At 37.4% G+C, this 24000-nt stretch overlaps 2 long non-coding RNA genes across 2 annotated transcripts; both read right to left on the reverse strand.

The window, feature by feature from the left end:
• Positions 1-10939: 10939 nt before the first annotated feature.
• LOC126825000 (uncharacterized) lies at positions 10940-15658 on the reverse strand. The gene is made up of 5 exons (XR_007681737.2): positions 15381-15658; positions 14018-14503; positions 13079-13124; positions 12728-12768; positions 10940-12373 (listed from the first exon to the last, which is right to left on the reverse strand). It is a non-coding gene; the product is annotated as an uncharacterized LOC126825000 (long non-coding RNA).
• A 1565-nt stretch (positions 15659-17223) lies between these two features.
• LOC126825016 (uncharacterized) lies at positions 17224-22636 on the reverse strand. The gene is made up of 3 exons (XR_007681758.2): positions 22498-22636; positions 18756-18873; positions 17224-17545 (listed from the first exon to the last, which is right to left on the reverse strand). It is a non-coding gene; the product is annotated as an uncharacterized LOC126825016 (long non-coding RNA).
• Positions 22637-24000: the final 1364 nt, after the last annotated feature.

A 24000-nucleotide genomic window follows, 5' to 3' on the forward strand; every position in this document is an offset into this window, starting at 1 on the left:
GACACAGGTCGAAAGTTCTTAAAGTTATTCGGGTCTAGATTTGGTTTCTTCAGTAGCGGTTTAACATGGTCGATTTTTGTGAACTGACTTACATTACCATGCATAATTGATGTATTAACAATATGTGTAATTATTGGTAAGAGTTCATTTATACACAGTTTAAGTAACCATGTTGGTATTGGTCAAGGTTGCATGAAGAGGACGAAGATTTACTTATCAAATCCTTGAGTTCCTTATTAGAAGCAGGAGAAAAAATTGTAAGGGGTGAACCAGCGAAGGGTTTTTCTTCAGACAAGGCAGTAGATATATGATCAGGAAATTCGGAACGAATTTTGAGAACTTTTCGGTTAACTTAGTACTTGTATTTTGAAATCTGTGGCCTTGGTTCTTTAAGAAACTGGAAGTCAGCTTATAGATTTGACGTGGGGTTTTCTTATTTTGGATAAAGCTATTGGAAATGTAACTGCGTTTTGACGAAGAGATAAGACTGTTAGTTTCATTTCTTGCTTGTTTATATAAGTCTCGATCAATTTCAAGTTTAGATTTACGCCATCGTTTTTCAGCTTTACGTCGGTCAATCTTTGACTGTCGAATGTCATCTGAAAACCATTTTCTATTCGGTCGTAAAATAATGTTTCTTGTTACGACTGGAGCATGTTCATCAAGTATGTTTGTTAGTACTGCATTATAAAGTTTAATCTGATCAAGTACATCGGGAATTTCCTGGACACGATCTTAAAGTTTACTACTTGTTATCGATGTTTTAAAATCTTCAACGCTCAAATTCTTTGTATCGCGATAGGAAATTAAAGTTCTTTTTGGTTTTGGTTTTGCGGAAATCAGTTCACTAATAACACAATAATGATCCGAGATGAGATTATCTTCAACCTTCAAAGATTTGATCAAGTCACTCACTGTTGGCGCGGGTTATCACTATTTGCCAAGGGTTCTTTTACGTTCACGCCAACTGGTACACGTGATCTCGGTTTCGTGTCCCTTCTGATCGGGTATACATTGTCCCTTTTTCAGTCCCTCCGTCCTGCACCACAGACAACGGGCAATCACGCCGGAAAAACCGAGGACTGCTTCAGTTAACACAGGGATCGAACACGGGTCCTCCAGTTTACCGAGCCAACGTCTTACTGCGCCACCGTTGCTCCCAAATGGTCTATCGCCTGCGTTGTAGTTCATGTCCGTCATTAATGATGCACTATTCAAGAGCTAAATCTGCCTAATGCATATTATAATGACCTCAAATGTTATATAAATTATAAATTGTTTCTATTATAGTGAGAACTGTCAGCCCTTTATATAAATCTTACATAATGCATATTGAGACATGTGCCGTAAGGCAAAATGTCCCTCATAGCACACTGTATGGCGTGCGCCCGTCTTCATTAGCCCAGTTTAGGAGCAGAACAGTAGGACGTTAAATCCCATTTCATTTCATTTCATTTCTTTATCAGCAAAGAGAACGTAAGTGTGGTTTCCCCTTGCCAGTGGGTGTAGGTTAGCGTCGTAGGACGTTAAACCCCATTTAATTTCATAGCTGAAATGAATGGCACGAGGAATAATTTAAAATGTGATATTGTCTTACGAAAATATGCCCCTTTTCCATTCAAGATCTGAAAATAATTCGTCGGACAAAATTACAAATGCTGATTATCCAGTTCCAAATTAAATGTCGGCCTTTGGGTTAATAAAAACGAAGGCTACTTGTACAATATCACATTCCTATATCTCAAGAAACGTAAGTGTTAATAAATACGTACTACAATATACTACAGCTGTGTTTGGGGTTGTAATAACATGACCATGGTTTGCTGGTTGCTGGTTACGGAACGAACAAAGAGAGGGAGAGAGAAATGGGGTTTAACGTCCACTCGACACAAACTAGGTCATTTCGGGACTAACATATGGTTTAATTTTATTTACATAATTCGCTTGCGCGTAGGTATCTTTAACAGTGAGAGGAAACCGGAGGACCCGGAGAAAACCCACGAGGTTGGATAGGCGACCCTACTCCTTGTCACGTACAACCGGGGAATCGAAACCACGTATGATACAGTGCGCACATGCTAACCATTCGGCCATCCACCCCACCCCCTGAAAAGAACAAACAATAATAACTATCACCATTATAATAGTGATAAATAATATCACTACACCTACTATCACTCCTATCATGGAATTGGTAATGGATCTGAAACACAGATCTGTATTTCATACTTTGAAACAAAAATGATGTGATATATGCCCCAGAGTCCTACAATCGAGGGCATATAGGCTATCTTTTTTTTTAATAGAAACATTTATTTTAATCCAAAGATTCTATTGTTAATATCATCACTACAGTATCAATTTGTAATGCTTTAGCTACAACTCAAACGTTTATAATTCTACAGTTCTTAATATTCTTAGTTCATTTATCGCCACGTAATTCACAAACTACAGTCCACTTGATGCTGTACGACAGCCTTCTAAACAAATGCGATGGTGAATACGGAGTTCACAAATCAAAGTTATATATTTCACAGTGTTATAAGCGAATACGGAATTCACAAAATTACAGTTATAGTTCTAATGGGCAGGGTTCACGGACATGAGCCTACTAAATTTCACATTTCACAGTGTAGCGGATACACACTAACAAATTCAGTAAACTAACTTTCACGATTCACGGTGTAACGGATATACACTAAAAAATTAGTTATTAAATTTCACATTTAGGGTCTATCTCCATTTTCTTGTTCTAAGATTAAACATAACTTAGATATTGGTCTCACTAACGTTCTCGATTTTGTCTTTAATTTCACACTTCTAACATTATCATGTTTATCTTTATTTGTTTCGATGATTAATCCAAACAGCCATAAGCCTCGCGGAAGAGATTCATCTACAATTAACGTTACATCACCATTCTGAAAATTCCTCAAAGGTTTAAGCCATTTTTGTCAACGTTGTAGGTTGGGTAAATATTCCCTGGTCCACCTTTTCCAGAACAAATCTGAAAAATATTGCATTTGTCCCCATCTACGGCGAGAATACTGATCCTCGGGAGAGAAAACACCACGCGGAATAGTAGTTGAAGGCTGTATAACACTAAACTATTTGAAGTTATCACACTAAAATCATTAAAACTATTTGAAGTTATCACACTAAAATCATTAATGTCGTCTGAAACTTTAATCAAGGGTCTACTGTTTACAACAGATTCGACTTCACACATGAATGTCCTTAATTGCTCATCTGTTTGAGAGGTTCTGAGAAACTGTTCATTTAATAAGGATTGGAGAACTTTTTTAACAGATCTGATTTGGCGCTCCCACACACCTCCATGATGGGATGCCACATGTGGGTTAAATGCCATTCTAAGCCACACTTTATTTCGATCTCAATTCGTTGTTCGCACCAACGAGATTTGTTCCGTGATCGGAATATAAATCACTTATTGGTCCATGGTGTGCTATGAAACGACGCAAAGAACCAATGCAGGAACTTGTGTCTAACGAGTCACCTATCTCAATATGGATAGCAAGAGAAGACATGCAGGAAAATAAATACCGTATAGTTTCTTAAGGGATCTGTCACATTTCACTTGAAATGGTCCGAAATAATGTAGTCCAACTCTTGTAAATGCTGGCCAATCTGGTTTGACGCGGGGGGATGGCAAATCGGACATTTTCTGCTCCCCTTAGCTCTTCTGATACTTTCTACAAAGTACACAGTTTTTGACTAAGTTCTTGATTAAAACACCACCTTTCACAATCCAAAACTTTTGACGAACATAAGCAAGGGTGTGATTTCTTCCTTGGTGACCTATTTTTGAATGTGAATGTCTAACTACCAATAAAGTCACGTGAGCATCTTTTGGCAAAATAATCGGGTGTTTAGCATTATGTGGTATCACAGCATTACGGTGTCTACCGACTACTTTCATAAGCCCTTCATTAATTATCGGATCTAAATTTGCAATATAACTGTTACTCTTGACTATTGCACGATTCTTTAAGGCTCTCAATTCATTTGGAAATGAGTGTTCTTGTACAAATTTCAAAATCACCGTTTCAGAAGTGCGCTCTTCATCTACACTTAAATGTTTGTCCTTTACGGAATCGGGAACTTCTAGATTTTTCGATCTAAGGCGAAGTATTTGTTTAAGACGGATCCACCATGAAATAGATCGCGTTAGTCTTAAGCTGTCTTAATAATAAGGAAGGAGTTTATTGCAGTTTCTACTAGTGTCATCTGCTTTCATCGAGAGGTTTTGGGGCCAATCAGTGATTGGGCGATTTAGAAACTCAAGGGCTTTCAACCAATTTCTAGTCACTAATTCACGAACACTAAGACTTCTGGATGCGTGATCAGATTGGTTTTGAGCGGACGGAATGTAGCGCCGTTGATCATCAGTCGACCCATCATGTATAATTGCGAGTCTATTCGCAACGAACACTTGATGTCTGGTTGTCTCGTTACTAATGTATTTAAGAATTGTTTGACTATCAGTCCAGAAGAAACACTTGTCTATTGGAATAGAAATGTCTCGTTGCAGCATGTTGTTGACTCTCACTATTGTTGTTGCTGCAGCAAGTTCAAGCTTTACTACCGTATGTAGTTTGATCGGGGCCACCCTGGATCTGCCAATCAAGAATGATGTATGAATTACACCGGCTTCATTTTCTAGTCGTACATAAGTCACTGATCCATATCCGAGCTGGCTCGCGTCAGCAATATGATGTAACTGTGTGCTAACAACAGCTCCAAAGTCACTAGGTTTAATACTTCTTGAAAGATTCACAGTTTCTAAATTTTTCTTCAAATCATCAATCCACTTATTCCATTCGCGATAATGATGAAGAGGAATGGACTAATCCCAAGACAGCTTCTCTCTGCATAAAGCTTGTAGAATAATCTTGGCTTTCAGGATGAAAGGAGCAGCGATTCCAAAAGGGTCGTACACCGAGCTCACGATGGACACATGTTGACACTAAATTCTATCATATCAGTTTCAACAGACCACTGTATGCCAAGAGCACGTTTAACTGGAAGACTGTCGATATCGAAATCTAGATTCTTAAATCCGTCTTCTCTCTTTTCTAATGGAACGGTCTGAAGTAATTCTTTACTATTACTGATCTCTGTTACAGTAGGTAGAGATTTCAGGAAATCGTCTACATAAAAGTCCTATTCTATACCGCGGGTTAGTTCTTGCCTATAAAGATGCTGATACTCTAAGGCAACTGGGGGAGCTGACAGCTCCAAAAAGATGTACCATCATTCTATATTCTGTTAAAGGTTGACTTAAGTCACTGTTGGGCCACCATGGAATGGAAATCTCAACATGTAAATGTCTGATTTGTTCACACGGACCTGATAAAACATGGCTTCAATATCCGCCATAACAGCTATAAAATCCTCTCGCTATCTTAAGAGGATCCCTAAAAGGGTGTTTATAAGGTCGGGACCTTGCAATAAAAGAGTTTTCAAAGATATTTTATTTTTTTAAACAATATTTTTATTCAGGTTGTCTGAATGGGATTGGGGAACAGGCTTAGCCTATGTAAAACCCCTCTCAAAGATATTCCATTAAAGACAACTCCTACCTTGTTAGGTTTCTTTGGGTGTGTTACAGGATGGTAAGGAATGTACCATACCCTTTCATCGTTCCTGGCTAAATCTTTAGGCGGAATCTTCTCACAATAGTTCTTGTTCTTCAGGTTGTCCATGAAATCTGCATATTGTTCAAGTAATGAACTGTTCATCATCAGACGACGCTTTAGTCGAAAAACGTACATTTCGGCTTGTAGTTTATTGTTCGGAACAAGTTGGCTTGGATTCCGAAAAGGAAGTCTTGTTTCAAAATGACCATCTTTTAACACAACAGATTGGCTCACAATTTGTACAAACTGTTTATCTTCAACAGACAAGTTCAGTGTGTTGTCACACAAACGTTCGCCAAATTCAAGGTTTAAATATCGTTTGACCTAGTATTCTAATCTAGCATCAAGACTACAAAAGTTAACTTTCACATGGTTCACTTTCACGTCTTTTATCTTATTAAATCCATAGAACAGCCACCCAAGAGGTGACTTTATTCCACAGGGTTCACCTAATTTACCTGTTGCGAGTTCTAAGGGTGTGGTCGCAGCTGGCACGTTAATTCCAATCATGATGGAAACGTTAGGGATCTGAATTTCACGAACATCAGGAACAGAAATTCCTTGAAAATGTTGATATTTTTACTCTGTCATTCTAAGAAGGGGCATCAGACGCGGTAACGGGCATCTTGCCTTGCAGGTAAGGTGACGGCAAGTCAATAAAATGAGTACCATTCAAGTCTCTAATTTGTAAGATATCGGTCACAATTTCAGTCTTAACAGCTTGTTCACCGTTCAAAGTTTTCACGTTAAGAGTCACAGGTCTACACCGAACTTTCAAAGCGGTTGTGTAATCTGGTGTCACGAATTCTGCACTAGAAACATTATCAACAAATGCGTAAGTTGTCACGCTATCACCGGTTATCTTGGATCTTATTAGCCATTAGTGGATCACCGTTAGAGGCAATTTCTGCACCACTGGTACTACAGGTTACTGTCAAAGAACAACTGGAAGTCACATTAGTCATCGGTAGGGTCATTAGTCATTTATTTCTGCTATTGTCTTCTGTGATCATGGAGAATTGTGGGGTGGGATATCTGACACTTTGTGCATCTTGCAGATTCAGGAAATATACAGTTCTGTTTCCTATGCCCACTGTTCAAGCATAAAAAACAAAGTCCACCTTTAAAACAAAAAGACGATCTCTCTTCTGGTGATAAGGCACCAAATCTACAACATTCTAACAGGGAGTGCTTGCTTTCTCGACCACAGTAAGTACAAGGTGGTGTCTTGGCTAAATTCTCAGGTTTAGTATTCTGGGTACCGGAACTATTCTCCCTTGTCACAGAAGCCATAACTCGTTTAGGTCGAACCAAGTGAGTAGGATAGCTTCTCTGGGCTAATTGTGTGTTGGCGCGACGTTGGTATCCAAGACCTGCAACGCGTGGGTCATTCTCATTTCTGGACAAATGACCAACAAACGACTCAAAATCGTCCAATGTTGGAGAGCGGTTATCAACTTCACGTAACCTTCCAACAGTATCAATCCAGCTTTGTTGCCAGGACAATGGTAACTTTAACGCCAGTAATTTCTAATACTCAAAACTGTCCATGCTGTTCATTTCTAGGTTCCAATTTTCGCATTACAGCAGTTGAGGATGAACACAGCCAATTTTCTTATGGCGAGTTTATCACCTACATTAATCTTGGGCCACTCTTCAGCCTTACTTCGGTATGCAGCTGCCAATATTGGGGTTTGTCCATACTCTCGCTTCAATAACATCCAGGCGAGATCATAACCATGCTCTGGTGGGTCAATGAGTGGACATTGCTGGATTAATAGCTTTGGTATACTTAATCAAATATTCTAATTTTCTGGCATGATGCTGGGTTTACTTTCAATGACATACTTGGCGCGGCGCGACGTTGGTATCCAAGACCTGCAACGCGTGGGTCATTCTCATTTCTGGACAAATGACCAACAAACGACTCAAAATCGTCCAATGTTGGAGAGCGGTTATCAACTTCACGTAACCTTCCAACAGTATCAATCCAGCTTTGTTGCCAGGACAATGGTAACTTTAACGCCAGTAATTTCTAATACTCAAAACTGTCCATGCTGTTCATTTCTAGGTTCCAATTTTCGCATTACAGCAGTTGAGGATGAACACAGCCAATTTTCTTATGGCGAGTTTATCACCTACATTAATCTTGGGCCACTCTTCAGCCTTACTTCGGTATGCAGCTGCCAATATTGGGGTTTGTCCATACTCTCGCTTCAATAACATCCAGGCGAGATCATAACCATGCTCTGGTGGGTCAATGAGTGGACATTGCTGGATTAATAGCTTTGGTATACTTAATCAAATATTCTAATTTTCTGGCATGATGCTGGGTTTACTTTCAATGACATACTTAAAGTTTTTCACGAAGGTACTAAATGACAAAATATCTGTTCCATCAAATATCTCAATGTCAGTTGAAGGCAAGGAGAATTCTCTTTGGTTCTCGGTCAGCTTATTTAGTATCGCCACCTTACTAGGCCTATTTACGGGCGTGTATTGCGCGTGATCAGAACGAGGGGGTGGGCTGGGGTTCACTGGTTCTACAAAGTCACTTGTAGCATTCACGAAATTAGGCTGGCTAGGAATACGAAATGTTTCTTGATCATTCACACGATTATCTGAATTAGAGTTTTTGATAGGAGTTAATCTTGTCATGCTTCTTTCAGTTTCAGAAAACATGAAATCGCTAACAACTGGTTTCTGTTTTAAACGACGATTCAATTCTCTTGCAGCCTAAAGTTTTGACTTTAAAATTAATTCTTCTTCCTTCCGTTCTAACCAGTTTCTTGGGCCTTTAATTCTAACTTTCTTCGTAAAAAATCAGCCTTTTCTGTTGCTCGACGAAATTCTAATTCGGCAGCTTCTAATTCTATTCTTCCTTTTATATCTTGTTTCCGTTCTTCAATTCTGGTTCTATCTTTCAGGGTTTCTAACATGCACTGAATTTCAATTTTATCTTTAAGACTTTGACCAAAGCTATTTTTATGGTTTTCTTTCGGTGCTTCATGATTAGCTGTGTTATCTACAGGAATCACGTTATTTGGCGATTGATCAATGTCATTCTGTTCTACATTGTTTTCTTGTTGCTCACCTACTCGATTGGGGGTTGTTCATTCTCATTTTCAGCAACACCGGCCCCGTTTGGGGGAGTATCGCCATTATGACCCGTATCGTCTTCCATAATTACAATCAGCACGATTCTTCTGTCATACTCATTGAATGGGCGATTGGTAACATTCTCATTAGTTCTATCCAGAGTAACATCTGCTGCACTGCACACAAATGACAGTAGGAAGATATTCAATAAAATCTTCATGACATTCTAACATTCTCACTCTACTCACGAGTCCTTGTGTTTTCACAAATCTATGTGGTTGCTTGATAGTACCTCGCCATGACGAAGTCGAAGGGCGCTCTGTAATCATTAGTTCGAACGCTGGTTGTCATGTAATTTGGTTTATTGTCGATTCAACTCATGTAGACAATACAGGACAGCTTTCAAAACAGTCTACAACAAAGTTTACATCTCTACAACACAATAAACAACAAGACCGGTGAAAACAATATACGGACGTCAGGCACCCACCATCGTGCATAACCGCATGACTTCTATCTAACCAATAATAATCAGTTACTATGACAATAATACAGATAATTCAACCGGACACACGTGGCATAGGTTTACGTTTTTGCTTAATCCTTCGTACACTACTTCACTTTTGCATATCTCACAATTTCCGTGGTCAACCTCTTAAATACTTTTCTCAGATCTGAAATCTGTAGTTAATAATATGAATAGTAATGGGGTTTAACACCCCACTGTTATACTCCGGCCATACAATGTGCTATGAGGGACATTTTGCCCGAACAGCGACGCTGCTCCCTACTCTTATATCGAATTACAACTGCTACGGACTCTTTTAAATGCACGTTAATATGTACACGGGACCTCTGTTTTTCGCCCCATCCGAACGACTAGGCGAGCCAGCGTCTTACCAACTTAGCCACGATGGCTCCCTGTGGTTAAAGTTAAAGTCGTAGAGAGGGAGATTAAAATAAAATCAATCGAAAAATCTATGGTGATTTGTGAGTTTTATTGACGATACAGATTATATATTTATATAACATATTCTTTTTATTTATTTATTTAAATCTATGGTTATACAAAAATTAATAAAATACTTATAACGTTTAAAGTTAAATATTTCAGTATATTCGAATAGTACGTGAATTAAAACCTAAACTACTTGGTCTTTCTGTTTACAAACCGATCAACTTTCAACAAAGTTATAAGGAATAATAATATGAGTTATCGCCCTTATTAGTAATTTTGACTGGTTATGTATGTATAAAATTGTTTTGGGTTAACAGAAATAAAAGATTATTATACAATGGTATATGAGAGACCCTTCTCTGGTGAGCAACCAAAGCTCGTCTGTTTTATATCCCTTGTTGTTCTTAGCGTTTAACGTCCGCTTCCACCGAAGGTGATATCGCAGACAAGTTCATTTTAATGATCTTAGCGCACGCGCAGGGGTCTTTGCTGTGGGAGGAAACCGGAGTACCCGGAGTAAACCCACGAGGTTGAGAAGGCGCCCCTTTCTCCAAGCCACATACGCTCACACCTGGGATCGAAACCACAGCCGCAAGCCAGAGAGGTGACCGGCCAACTAGAAGTCGAAGCGTGACAATCTAGACCACTAGGCCATCCCAACCCCTAAGAGAATTTATAATTAAATGGTACATTCATTAATGATACTGAACAAAAGAACATACGATTATCTTACGATAATCACATAGCAGGTTACAGGAAAATTGATGTGTGACAACTGAACACATTGTAGTTAACACAGCTAGCGGTCAACGTATCATCTAACTTGACCACTATAGATATGCCAGCCGTTGGGCATTTGTTAAATTAAAAAATAGTATGGTCCCACTATGCCGGCAGACTGTTAATCCTTTAATTGATCTTAAAACTAAAAGTAGTCACTCAAGAACTAGAGGGAGAGAGAGAAAGAAATTGGGTTTAACGTCCACTCGACACAAACTAGGTCATTTCGGGACTAACATATGATTTAATTTTATTTCAATAATTCGCTTGCGCGTAGGGGTCTTTAGCAGTGGGAGGAAACCGGAGGACCCGGAGAAAACTCACGAGGTTGGACAGGCGACCCTAATCCTTGTCACGTACAACCAGGGATTCGAAACCACGCCAGTTGACTCAGTGACAGGCTTTATGATACAGCGCGCACGTTCTACCCCCCCCCCCCCCCCCAAGAATGATGTTCTTACCACATTTTTATATGTGTAAATTATTTAATGTTATTTGATAAAAGTTAAATTTGTTAAAATCAATACAGTTTTATTCATAAAAAAGATATGGACTATAGTTTATAACACCATTGTTCTAGGATTATAACTCTGGATTAGCGGCAAAATTTGACATCAAAGCCTACCGGCAAAGTGGGAACACTCCGATTGTATCACACATGGCGTCATATGATGATTTTAATCTGTCACCTATCACTGTCTCTCACATTATGTAAAATATGATTTTAAAGCTTTCCTTAAAATAACCCAATATTTTCTATAAATACTGTAAAACACCATAGCTATACATATGGAAATATAGATAATAAAGCATATAGTCAAGGGCGTGTTCAGGAACTTAAGAAGGGGATGGGGGGGGGGGGGGTCTGTGGTGGCGACAACGTCAAGTTTGACGTTGGTTCTGGGAATCACCATAAATTTCATAAAATATATATGTGCATTTAGATTATCATTATCTATTTTTGAACTATTATAGCAGGAACTATCAGCTCTTTATCTAAATCCTTTGTGGTTTTGAAAATAAATTCCTAATAAAGACTTTGACTTTGGTGGCAAAATGAATTTCTGTCGAATATATTCGTGACTTTGAATATCAATAGGATTCATACAATTCCAGAAAGGTTAATGAAAAATTCTCAAAACACGCCACCTTTTAAGAGATCATGGAAGCGGTCACTGACAGCACTTCAGACAGTTAAACAATGACATTTATGTTGGGAATACCGCAGGCAAACAAAAATTTTTATATCAAATTTATTATAAATAAACAAACAGCAAACAAAAATTATAATATCAAATTTAATTATAAATAAAGAAACTGCAAACAAAAATATCATGTCCCCCATTTCAATCCCAAAATAAATAGATGACAATCATTAATTACTTGGCATAATGTTTGTACACATGACCATAGAAACAAGCCAACGGTGAGATGATCTCCTCCGCCTTTTCAAAATTAATTGCACATTGATCTTTTATATAAAACATCGGACAATCAAATTGCTTATCACTCTGCTTAGCCTCAGCGGTAAATGTTCCTCGTCGAACTAAGCCAACATATGCACGCAATGAACAATTATATACCAAGTTTGAGCATTATAATTAAATTACAAGCAACGTTAGTGTGTTTTAAAATGTGGTATATACAGACAGACCGAGAGACACACAGACGAACTTATTTGAATAGTCCTCAGATTTTCCGAAAGGCGGTGAGAAAATAATAAATTGCGCATTGATTAAGACGGGGGTCCAACTGGAATATTTCGAACCTAGAATGATCAATCTGTTGTAGTCCTCTTAAGCAGATTGATTTGGTCCGTCGTCCAGATTTTCATAAATTTCCTCTTCTGATGGATTATATGCAGTGTTGTCATAGTCTGCAATAAAAACAATAATAACATGCTTGTCAAACAATACATTAACTAAAAGATCGATAATGATGCATTATCTAACAGATAAATCTTTCTGTTGGCTTTAAATGTTATTTAAATTATTTTAAACAGTTATTAACCTGAAAAATCCATAATCAACTTTGTGGACCATCGTGTTGCTCTGACGACTATCACGCGCCATGCAGTATGTCATGAGGGAAATTCCAATTTAAAATTTACAATGGTTATAATTAGCAAAAAGTCAATGTAAGTTGGAAACATTTCCTCGAAACCGTGAGTAGCATCTTGTTTTGTTTATGTACGCCCTTTCACAGGAAAAATTACAAATGAATATATTACCTGATTGTTTGGTTCTGTTTTTATGTTGGCCTTTGTTGGTGCTAGAAATAAATACAGATAAAGCGGAAGGTTAGCAATGTAAAGAACAGGACAAACGAAGAATTCTTACATTATGTCCAAACATACAGAACAGGCTTATATAGAATTTTCTACAACGTCTAAGTAAGTAATCCAGTTTTCCGGAAACAAGGAATATATTGATACCTATTTGGAACAGCATATTTTTTCTCGAGCGGTAGAAATAAACAGATTAAATCTGGGTAAAACATCACTTCAAATGAATCAAAATAATTTATTTGTGCGATGATATAAACAGATATTCGTCCAAGTACAAAGAAATAGAAAACTAACCTCGTTGATTTTGCTTCTTTGTCTTTAACATCTACAACTACATTGGCTGTTAAAAAATAATATGAGATAACAATAATCTATAAATATATATGTATATCATTGATTGTTAATACTTAAGATGCAATAATCTTTAAATAGATATGTATATCATTTAGGATATCGTTAATTGCTCATATTGTTGTTCTGTTCCTTATTGTGACTTATAGCATAGCATAAGATATAGCTTAAACTGATCATATTGTTAACAGATAAGATCCATTCGGTCTCTTTCCGGATATACGGGGGCTACTGAGGCTCTGTGAATAAGAGAGAGAGAGATAGAGAGCGAGAGAGAGAGGGGTTTAACGTCCACTCGACACAAACTAGGTCATTTCGGGACTAACGTATGGTTTAATTTTATTTCAATAATTCGCATGCGCGTAGGGGTCTTTAGCAGTGGGAGGAAAAGGGAGGACCCTACTCCTTGTCACATACAACCGGGGATTCGAAACCACGCCAGTTGACTAAATGACAGGCTTTATGATTCAGCACGCACGTGCTAACCATTCGGCCATCCAACCCCCATGTGAGTAAGGCACTGGCTCACTAAAACCCAGGATGTGGTTGTTGGCTGGGGAACTAACTCGTAAGTTTCCTTCGTGATTTTCCCTTGTCAGTGAGGATAGAAAGCCTGATAAGGAACAGTGTCTAGTCGTTCGGGTATGACAAACACCGAGGTCCCGCGTACACATTGGCATGCAGAAAAGTAGCATTCATTTGATTCCATTTTTTCCTGCTACAGGTATCAAAACACCGACATGATTTTCACAAAATGTTAATTGATGGGAAAGAATGGGGCTAAATATAAAACACTGTGACTACTAATGTGATTGGACGTCACGCTATCTGCATATGTCAGATTAATCACAACCTAGGAATTAAACTATTTATCTTACTTACCTCGCGATTTCAAAGTTCTACTAACTAGCAAAACCACGCCCTGTACTAGAAGAGTGGTTATAACTCCTACAGCGATACCAATACCCAATCCAGCGGCGGTAATGAACGGCAGTGTGGTTGCTTCAGCTTTAATAGTAGAGTTATGTTGTAGTGCATCAACTGTCCAGTTGGATGTCATTACTGGATTTACGTTTAATGTGAATAGAACAACAAATCCTTTCCCAGTAGCATTAATATGAACACTGTATTGTCCAGCATCTTGTAGAGAAACATTATTGATTTGAAGATAAATGTATTTATGACTATCATAGGACCATGACTGACTTGTTCTATACCCGTTCATCTTAACCTCAACCTGTGATAATCGTCTGTACCAGGTGAAGCTAGAAAAAGGATATCCATCATAATACGCGCGTAACACAGGATCAGATCCAACAGTAGCATTAACCGTTGTGTTTGTTTTGTCTAGTAGTAGTGTCACTGAACCTAAATAAACAAAAAAAACCCCAACTAATTTTTAAAATATTCACGTATACGTATTCCTAAAGGCCCGAACAGCTTTTCCAGATGCGCTTTATATTTATTTATGTGCAGTTCCAATGATGGAAAATATTTTCTAATGACGATCACGTTCAACAAGAATATTCGATTTCAATTATAAATTAAAGATGCATTATATACGATTTAGATAAAGAGATGACCGATCTTTTTATAGTATTCAAAAATAGATAATAGAATGAATACAACAAAATTTGTAGTCAAATTACCCTATTCTGTGCAACATTATGAGTGTTTGAAGTTGTGACAAAATGTAGCGTATAGTGTTTGTTAGCTTTTTTATTATTAAACTTTTAAATGGTCTTGGTGTTCTAAGTTGATTAAGGGCTTGTCGTGTTAATAAATGTTTAAAAAATTATATAATAACAATGAAGCCAGACAAACGATCTTCTCTTAAATGACGCATCTTTAATGGGGTGTGGCAGGGTGGGTCGGGGTCGGGGTGGGGGTGAAATTGTCATTCTAAAAAGATACAATTACTGATTTTTCAACGTCGGTTTAATATAATGTAATAAAAAATAATATTAAATAAAATATTTTTAATGAACAGTATATTTTAAATAAAAGTATAATATGGCTACTGATTGGTAGGATTTGTTAGAATGAAATGCTGCCGATATCAAAATGGCCGGCGAGCTTTCCTAGAGATAAACGAAGGGTATATTTACGAGAAATGGACAGGAGCGACGACAAGAACATTTTTGTACCAACCGAAATAGTTTTCTGCATGTTTAACTTTTATTACTAAAGTACATATACTACATTATTTGCATAATTTAGTACAACATGTATTTATAATACTCACACTTTAAATTGATAGACAGCTTGTGGGTATAAACTTCAATATAACCATTGTATGCGGTACAGAGAAACATGTAATCGGTACATTGTATCTTTGTTGATGCAGTGAATTTTCTTCTTGAAGAGCTGGTGACGTATGTTAGATTCCCTTCTCTAGAAACACTAGATATGGAAACATTTACAGGTAACAATGTAGTACCGCGCACAATACATGTCAATGTGATAGCTGTACTCACATTTACATTTCTACTACTAGGACTTGATGTAAAACTAGTAATATAAGCTCTTCCTGAAATATAAAAACAAACCATATTCTAAATAGATCTACACATCTCTTGAGCGTACCCTTGCATTGTATAGAACAATCTAATCATGTATACGTAAATAATATACTCATTCCTACATTTATTTTATACTCGTAACAATCGGATATAATACGTCTAGACATTTAAAGTGAGATGATTATTGTAGTAGCTCATACCTCCTTCCATTTCGCGAGTGTTTCAAAGTGTTTGTTATACGGCAATTTGGAAATCTTTTATTTGAGAATTCGAAGCTGGCAGCCTATTATCTGTATTTTCAATTGTTTGATGAGTGATATTTATAGATTATTATTTTTATTTATTTCCCCTTTAGATTGCGAAAATAAAGGACCAAACAACAGATACAAGGGCTATAGCCTAACTTAAATGGCTGATCATCGGCGTATGGGCTCGATGACATTTATGGGGGCAGAAGAAGGTCACGTGGATAACATTGAAACGTCATCTTAGACTTGATTGTCTACCTAGCGAAAATATATGAGTATTGCCATTGCTCGACGGAATCTTGAGTAGTGAACTTTGATCCCAATTATTTAATTCCAATCCGTTTCTCAATTATTTAATTCCAACTGTTTCTCACCTTGGTATCATTATATCGACTGAAAGAGAATCGGTTTCAGGCGAGTTATTTGCCCTAGAATTAGAAATCGGATTCAGACCACATGGCCGCAACAGACTTTCGACATTACACTTAGTCATATAGCTTAGGACTAATGTTATTTTAAAAATATTTTCCACGTTACAGGCGGCTGTGATCCGAAAGCGTAATGACGAGAACCACCGATAGGTTAAAGTGAGACTGTATGGGGTCTCGCATAGTTATTGCAAACACAAATTTATGACATCTCGCTCATTACATTTGGTACAAAATAACACTAAGATTCTGGAGGTATTCGGCTTTTCTTTCTCTTATATATATCATGATATCTGCAAAATCTAGTGTTTTGGAGCCGAAGCGAAGCTTTCCTAGCAACATTCCCCCCATAGCAGACTGTATGGCGTATACCCGTCTTCATTAACCCAGTCAGAGCAGAATAGTAAAACCCAATTTCATTTCATTTCATTTCCTTATCTCGGATGGTGCAGATACATAGAACGTTAAAACTCATTTTATTTCGTTTGGGAAACAAGATGTAGGTCACCACCCAGGCTTCTCGATTCCTCGTGGTTCAACGGACACGGTTTACAATATAGCAACTAAATATACATGTCCCAAATTTTCGCAGCAATTTAAAAGGCATGAGTGATTGTGGTAACCAGTAAAGTCGAAATTTAAGAGACGGACATAGTGTAAGGATGAACGTAGCCATCATGAATAATTTTTCCTGTTTATCTTTTTCCTTTTTTTTTAATTGTTGTGTAAAGGATGTACTGATTACATTATCTGTCGGATTCTGAATCTATTCATATTGACTCTAATTCCAAATGCAAATTTCATATAGTCAATTCTAATTTAAACATAGTCATATTGTATAGTCAATTCTAATTTAAATATAGTCATATTATAAAATAATCTTGCCGTTAACAGGATCAATAGGGTTAACATTGTACGTAGAGCTGTCTCTACCGTGTTTACATGTCCACAACCCTTCTAACTGGTTCTTGCGAGAATATATCCTTACTGTGGTTATACCAGATGCTGTATTGACGTCAAATTTAGAAAGACGATAAGGTGATGTTGTATGTATAAAACACAGACCAGCACGATATGGTGATGTACATGAGAAAATAGTTATTCCTTTATAGATCCATTTAACTTCATCAGTTATGGTACCAATATGACACGTTAATATAAAATAGTTGTTGTATACTATTGTCTCCGGGTCGCTGGTTATAGTTATTTCACCTGCAAAATAAATAGTATCAATTATTATCTGACAAATTTTATCAGTTTAATATTTCTTTATAATAATTTAGACTGTTTAAATTAACTAATTCGGATTATATATAGCTGAATACACACACATTTTATTATTCTAAAAATGACCATCAGTTAGGGACGTACATCATCAAGTACTCCAACAAAAAGCTAAATTAATTTTAAATGTTCCGTTCACCCACAAAGAGTTAAAGATACTTTCCCGCGTAAAAACTGTGTGATTTGATGATGTATCTTTCAAATTAAAGCTGTTAGTATTTGTTGTATGGTGCGCGTGCAATATCTATATTCCAGACATATATGATCGTGGAAGCCTTATTAAAATTTGTAGGTTATAAATGGTAATCCGTATGAATAGGGCCCCCATGCATGAAGGTAAGGGAAGCACAGTTAAAAGTATCGTTGAATTTAACATATGACCGAAAGAAGCATTAACTGTTATAGGGTTTTTCTCTTCTAAAACAAAAGGGGTAAAGTCAGATTTTATGATCTTGGAGTACCTCATATTGATGTCAGTCCCTACATTATATGACTTAAAATATGGCTTATATCCCTCAGTTTATAAAGATAAACTGGATGCTAGTCCGCCGAAAAAACTTACCATACATTCTAGATAATTAGAAACATTAACTTGACGCTATGTTGAAAGTTGACATCTTAAGCTGAACGGGGGGGGGGGGGGGTGGATGGCCGAATCGTTAGCACGTGCGTGCTGTATCATACGGCCTGTCATTGAGTCAACTGGCGTGGTTTCGAATCCCCGGTTGTACGTGACAAGGAGTAGAGTCGCCTGTCCAACCTCGTGGGTTTTCTCCGGGTCCCCCGGTATCCTCCCACTGCTAAAGACCCCTACGCGCAAGCGAATAATTGAAATAAAATTGAACCATATGTTAGTCCCGAAATGACCTAGTTTGTGTCGAGTGGACGTTAAACCCCATCTCTCTCTCTCTCTCTCTCTCTCTCTTAAGCTGAACGAATATGTAAAAAGACACAAGTTTAAACAAGTAAGCTGCAAATTCTGGGAGTTTTAAATTATTTGCTACTCACACCATGGACTGCATATTTCATAAAAATGGGTACAAATAATATATACTAGTTAACATTTCATAATAAAAATGATTATTGCACTTTATTACACTAGAAATTCTACAGTGTGTTTTGCTAGACTAATACTTACCTTGTGTAGTCAATACAAATATTGATGAAATTGTCACACAGACCACTACCAGTGCTGTCATCTTGGATATCATTCTTGTGATTATGACAACAGTTACGCTGGTGTCTTCTGTCTTAATCTCAAAATAAAAGGATGACCCCATAAATTAGTTTAATGTTTATTTTTTGGTGGGTGAATGTTCAGTGGGTGAAGGACTTGACTCGGTCTAATGAGCAATTTAATTTCCCAATGTTTTGGAAAACGTTTACTCTCATTCTAATTAAGTGTTGTTCAAGACACCCATCTTAAGAACCTATTACGTACACTGTTTGTGTCCTTGTTGGGCTATAAAGCAGAGATAAGCAATTTGATTTCTCAGTGTTTCGGAAAACGCTTACCTATTGATTCTAGTTGAGTATGCGTGATGAACCCCGTCAAGACACCAACCGCTGCACCAAGTTTGTACATACTACTTTAATTACAAACATTGTATCACAAAAGGCCTTATTTATAAAGCATTGACCAATCATATTGCTTATCATTCCGATTAATCTTAGCATGATTATTACTAAAAACTGATTGCACGGTATTGATGCATTGCAACATACAATCTGTTTCACAGAGAATTACGAGTCTTCTAATATCTCTGTAAAAGATTACTGCCTTTAACACGTGTCGTCACAGCACGAGGCGTCAATCATCGGCTGAATGGCGCGTGCATTGTTTACATAAGACGTTACTGCTTCGGGCAGAATGCTGCATTTTAGTCATTTTAAAGGACAATATTGGTGCCAGTCATTAGAGCTGGTTAAACACATTCCAAATATAATTTTAACACAGAGATCATTGCTACGATAGCTGAGTAATACAGGTTTCCTGAATCGGAAGTGACGAACGCCAAAGGGAAACACGAGTCATCTCTCTATATAACTGACTGATGTGACGAGTGATAACGGATAGACGGGCGAATTTCTGCTTACTAATAATGTTGTGTTTCACAGCTGAATTTAAATGAAATATAATGTCATTCATATATTTTGTTTCCTCTGCGGTCAAAGATAAAGATGAAAATCGACTAATCATATCCATCAAATTTTCTACAACTGGAATTAAACCATAATCATCGCACCGAAAGTTATTTATGGCATGAATAACTTGGCTTAATCTTTCGTTCATAATAGATTTCATTTGAAACACAACAGTATCATCCATTTTTGCCACATTCGAAACACGCGTAGGTCTAATTTACAAACACTATCCTATAGTTATAGTTAATATGAAAAAGTAAATAAATAACAGTGAATAGATTCCATTTAAAACACAGCATTATCATCCATTTTTGCCATATTCGAAACACGTGTAGGTCTTATTTGTAAACATATGAAAAAGTAAACAAATAACAGCGAATATGTAAGAAAGGCCTTTGTCCTAATTTTTCTAGCTGTTTAAATTATAGAAGTTATTTGTATTGTTATTATATCTCGAGCTTAATTTCTGTTTCATGCAGTTAATTACTGTAAACACAACAGGGGCCCACTTCCACTCGTGGAAAAGTCTACTTTTGATTTCTAATCTATAGTCTGTATCAAAGGTGTACACATACGCTAACGCCCTCTGGTGTAATAATGTTGATAATTCATTATATTTTTCTGGACATTTTCATTTCGAGATTTTAACTTCAAGACTTTTTGAAACGTAGAAAAAATTTTCATAAGAGTTCAAATTCCAGATTTTTTTTAAAATACTTTCAGAAACCAATGAATTGATTTCTTTGTCGTGTAAAATTAAGAAATTATTTTTTAATTTTAATATTTAATGATATATAAAAGTTACCGATAATACGCCGAAAATGAAACATAAAGTCAATCTTTTGTTTAAAATGTTGATTTTGTGCATGAAATGTTGACATAAGAATGTAGAAACAAGAATCATTAGTTTAGAATGTTGCGTTCGTGTCTAAAAATGTTCAAACTGGAATGTAGAAACAAGAATCATGAATATTGTCCCATTTGGTCTTCCATAGCAAATACGTCAAACGTCTTTATTTATTTTTTCTAATACATCCCAAAAATGTTTTAAAATTTAATTTGTCGGTGGAAAAAAGTTAATATTTGTGACTCATTAAGTCGCATTGATGTCATCCTTATCAGTGATTGTAGCGACCAAACGAATATTCACCCCTGATCAGTGTGGGCAACATACTGTACGCCCATAATCGCTGTACATCGATGTGAATTAGGGTTCTAATGCCATACTGACTCGATGGAGACACCAAACTTTTATTGATCATCGAATGATAAATATATGGTTTCTCAGAAAGCTTTCCAGGGGGCGCCAATGAAATATGAATTGTTAGTGGGAAATAGAATTAAATCGATTTTTTAAAAACTGCAAAATATTCTAGGGCACTTATCCCCCTTAAGACGCTTCCCACTTTGCATGACTTATGTCCGTCATAATCAGTAGTACGGTAAGATAATTTGATCTTTCGCCCTAGACCCCACAAATATGCTTCTAATTATAACAAGGAATAGAACACACTGATCAGCAGTGAACATTCGCTAGGCCGCTACAATCACTGATAAGGAAAATGAAATGAAATGGGGTATAACGTCCTACTGTTCTGCTCCTATACTGGACTAATGAAGACGGGCATACGCCATACAGGGTGCTATGAGGGAAATTTTGCCCGGGCAGCGCCGCTATGGCCTACTCTTATATCGAATTCTAACTGCCAAGGGATATTTTACGTGCACGCCAATATGTACACGGGACCTCGGTTTTTCGTCCCATCCGAACGACTAGACAGCTGTCCTTGTCAGGCCCTCCGTCCTGCATCACTGACAAGGAGAAATCACGCCGGAAAATCTGGATGAACTTTCTCGGCCAATGCAGGGATCGAGCACCCGTCCCCCAGGCTAACAAGCCAGCGTCTTACCCACTTAGCCACGTGATCCCCAACTGATAAGGATGACATCAATGCGACTTAATGAGTCTCAAATATTAACTTTTTTCCACCGACAAATTAAATTCTAAAACATTTTTTTGATGTATTAGAAAAATAAATAAAGACGTTTGACGTATTTGTAGGTCAAAATTATTTCCTATTTAGTGTAAATGGGTATTAAAATGACTAGAAGGCAGCATTCTGCACGAAGCAGTAACGTCTTATGTAAACAATGCACGCGCCATTCAGCCAATGATTGACGCCGCGTGCTGTTACGGCACGTGTTAAAGGCAGTCATCTTTTACAGAGATATTGGAGAAGACTCGTAATTCTCTGTGAAACAGATTGGGAATAGAACTGTAACTACTATTAACAGCAAAACAGGATCAAAATCGTAAAAATCGTCGGGTGAGTCTTACAACGGATCCACTTGGTTTACTCTCCACGGTTTCGCACTACCCGCGGCAACTGCTAAACCCTATTGAAAACGCCGCCAGAAAGTCTTGGTCCCTTTGCTGCGACCGTCACACTCAACCACTTTTTAGTTTAATTTAACTATTCTTTTTTTTAGTAACATCTTTTGGTTAATTCAATTTGACTGCATTAGGCTTCAGTCAGTTCAATCACTTATCTTTTAATTAATGCAAACTCTAAACATTCTGTGGTATCAAAATATTAAAAAAAAGAAGACGGCATCAAAGTTTTAATTTTTTAGAAACATATTTTGGTATGCAAGCAGAAATTTAAATTTTTACAAAAAATACTTTAATTTTGGCGTAATACTATATAGTTTCCTGAATGAAATATAAAACTTACCAAATGTCAGTAAATGTTTTTGTGTAGTTTTTAATGTTCTGTGCAGCAGTCCTTAGAGGTGTCTTTGGCAAAAAATTGGGCAACTATTTAACATAATTATAACTCCAATAAATGTTCGTCTTTGTCCATTCGTTTATGCTGCTGCTTTCTCAATGTGATTTTAATCTAAAGTCACGTGATTGTATAATGTTCTGTATTAATTATTAAAGGCGTGCACCAATAAAGTTATATTCATATATCTGAATACAAGATCTGCAAAACGTCATGGGAAAGGTTCATTTGTCCTGCACACGCACTTGGGAGGGGAGAGGGGGTGCAGTTGCACAAGGTCCGTATGCCTATGGCAAGGCAGCATAGCAAACTAAAATATCTTTGAGGGACTACACACCACCTCGGCTCCCACATTCTGGGTCTCCACCGATTGACATATTATGTGATATTATAATCAATATCTTCTAAGATGGGTGTTCTACTTTAACGGTTGGTATATAACAAGAAAGTTCTCATGGTGTAAATTGTATGACAAGTTTCCGTTTTTTATTTATATATCACATTCAATTAACTTCCCAGTTTATGTGGACAGTGCATATAGTGATCCATTATGGCCAATTTGATAACCAGTTAAGAGTAAGACTGATTCACGTGGTTGCTAATTATTACTTCCGTGTAGAATTTTGAAGTTTGAATGGTGTGTAGGATTATATACTATACATCATATACTATTCAAAAAAAGTAGGGGATATTTGATTTTTAAGTGTTATTAAAGTCACCTAATGAAACTGACGAAGAAACAAATGACAAAATGAAATGAAGTTCACATTCATCGATTTATTCCAAATGATCGTTAGACTAAGTAAGGCACAGACTGACCATTATAAGGGTAAAATGATACCCGGGGTCAAACAGCAAAGTTACCACAACATCACAACCAAGTCAGTAACGGGTAAATCCTCCTCTGTTTGCCAAACAAGCATTGATCCGACGTGGCATACTCCTAATGAGACGTCTAAGGTCATTTTGGTCCAGATTGTCCCATTCCTGTTGCAACGCAGCAGCAAGTTCTTGGACATTGGCAGGACGTTGTTGACGTTGACGTAACCTCTGTCCAAGCATGTCCCAGACATGCTCGATGGGGGAGAGGTCGGGACTCAGTGCTGGCCAAGGTAATGTGGTGATGTTCTGTTGTTGGAGGTAACCTGTAACGATCCTGGCCCTGTGACATCTTGCGTTGTCATCCTGGAAGATGAAACGGCGGCCATGACGTCGTGCGAACGGCACAACATGGACTGCCAAGATGTTGTCCCGGTAGTACTGGCCTGTAACACGCCCTGCAACAACATGTAAAGCCGTTCTTCCAGCAACAGTGATGCCTCCCCACACCATAACAGAACCACCCCCAAATCGATCATGTCTGATGACGTTAACGTCTTGGAAGCGCTCGTTTCGACGACGCCACACCCTCCTACGTCTGTCCAAAAAATCAACAGTGAACCTTGACTCATC

This window comes from Patella vulgata, chromosome 6 (genome assembly GCF_932274485.2).
Source record: "Patella vulgata chromosome 6, xgPatVulg1.2, whole genome shotgun sequence".
Classification (NCBI taxonomy): Eukaryota; Metazoa; Mollusca; class Gastropoda; family Patellidae; genus Patella; species Patella vulgata.